Below are 2,412 nucleotides of genomic sequence, written 5' to 3'. Positions count from 1 at the left end.
TGAATGGACAATATAAAATATTTAAGTGCCTTTGAACGGGCAGGATATGGTAGTATTTGTATTTTATTTAACAGGGAAGACGTATTGAGACCTAGGTCTCTTTTACAAATGCGCCCTGTATATACAGTACCAGTCAAAAGTTTGGACACACCTACTCATTCAAGGGTTTTTCTTTATTTTTACTATTTTCTACACTGTAGAATAATAGTGAAGACATCGAAACTATGAAATAACACATCGTGTTATGTAGTAACCAAAAAAGGGTTAAATCAAAATATATTTTATATTTGAGATTCTTTAAAGTAGCCACCCATCAGGGCTCCCGAGGGCGCAGGGGTCTAAGGCACTGCATCTCAGTGCTTGAGGCGTCACTACAGACACCCTGGTTCGATTCCAGGCTGTATCACAACGGGTCATGATTGGGAGTCCCATAGGGTGACGCACAATTGGCCCAGTGTCGTCTGGGTTTGGCCGGTGTAGGCCGTCATTGTAAATAAGAATTTGTTCTTCACTGACTTGCCTAGTTAAAAAAAAAAAAATTGCCTCTCAACCAGCTTCATGAGGTATACCTGGTGACACCTGCTTTTCCAACAGTCTTGAAGGAGTTCCCACATATGCTGAACACTTGTTGGCTACTTTTCCTTCACTCTGCGGTCCAACTCATCCCAAACCATCTCAATTAGGTTGAGGTTGTGGGATTGTGGAGGCCAGGTTATCTGATGCATCTGATGCAAGATTCTTTGGTCTGATAAAACCAAGATTGTACTCTTTGACCTGAATGCCAAGCGTCACGTCTGGAGGAAACCTGGCAGCATCACTATGGTGAAGCATGGTGGTGGCAGCATCATGCTGTGTGGATGTTTTTCAGCGGCAAAAAAAAACCAGAGAATCTTGTTTGTCATGGTCTGAGTGCGGGCTATCATGTGCCTTTTACTGAGGAGTGACTTCTGTCTTGCCACTCTACCATAAAGGCCTGATTGGTGGAGTGCTGCAGAGATGGTTGTCCCTGGAAGGCTCTCTCGTCTCCACAGAGCAACTGTGGAGCTGTCCGAAAATCAGCGTGATTTTCGGATTCTTGGTCAACTCCCTGATCATGGGGAAAGGGGATACCTAGTCAGTTGTACAAATGAATGCATTCAATTGAAATGTGTCTTCTGCATTTAACCCAACCCTTTTAACCCGGTGCGGAGGGCTGCCTTAATCGACATCCACGTCTTCGGCGCCCGGGGAAAAGTGGGTTAACTGCCTTGCTCAGGGGAAGAACGGCAGAATTTTACCTTGTCAGCTCTGGGATTTGATTGGGCAACATTTCGGTTACTGGCCCAACACTCCTACCCACCAGGCTACCTGCTGCCCCTAAGGCCCTTCTCCCCCGATTGCTCACTTTGGCTGGGCGGTTCCAAACTTCTTCCATTTAAGAATGATGGAGGCCACTGCGTTCTTGGGGACCTTCAATGCTGCAGACATGTTTTTGGTACCCTTCTCCAGATCTGTGCCCCGACACAACATGTCTCAGAGCTCTACGGACAATTAATTTGACTCCATGGCTTGGCTTTGACATGCACTGTTAACTGTTGGACAGGTGCATGCCTTTCAAAATCATGTCCAATCAATTGAATCTACGTGCCGTGAATCATCACTGGAGGCGTCGTGCCATGGAGCATCACTGGAGGCTTCGTACCATGGAGCATCACTGGAGGCTTCGGGCCATGGATCATCACTGGAGGCATCCTGGCCTAACCAAAATAGAGAATAAAAGCCTCTCTATGGCCAGGACGTGACAGTTACGTTACAGCCTTATTCTGAAAATTGATTAATTCTGTTATGGCTAGAATCCCAAACGGTACTAATAAACTTCTCCAAACAAGTCAAACAACGTTTATAATCAAACCTTAGGTACCCTAATACATAAATAAACAATACAATTTCAGACGGAGAATCGTTATTGTCTTTACCGGAGAAAAACAACAAAGAACGCACCCTCATCCACATGCATAAAAACACTCCAGCCAAAAAAACAAGCCTGAAACTCTTTCTAAAGACTGTTTATCTAGTGGAAGCCCTAGGAACTGCAATCTGTGAGGATTTCCCCTCATAATTAAAATGACAGCCATTGGTAGGCTGAATTATTTTGGGGGGGGTTGGTTTGACGTCTGAGTTTCGCCTGCCAAATCAGTTCTGTTATACTCACAGACATTATTTTAACAGTTTTAGAAACTTTAGAGTAATTTCTATCCAAATCTCCCAATTGCATATCCTAGCTCCTGGGCCTGTAATGTCCGTCGTTCGAATGAGACCAAGATGCAACGTGAGGTAGGTTACTCATATTCTTTAGTGATAACCAAGAAAAACAAGAAAGCGACAACCAATGAAACATACAGCCTTGTAGGGCTCAACAGCAACAATACAAGA

The sequence above is a fragment of the Oncorhynchus keta genome, chromosome 10 (genome assembly GCF_023373465.1).
Source record: "Oncorhynchus keta strain PuntledgeMale-10-30-2019 chromosome 10, Oket_V2, whole genome shotgun sequence".
Taxonomy (NCBI): Eukaryota; Metazoa; Chordata; class Actinopteri; order Salmoniformes; family Salmonidae; genus Oncorhynchus; species Oncorhynchus keta.
Note: the sequence above shows the minus strand (reverse complement) of the source record.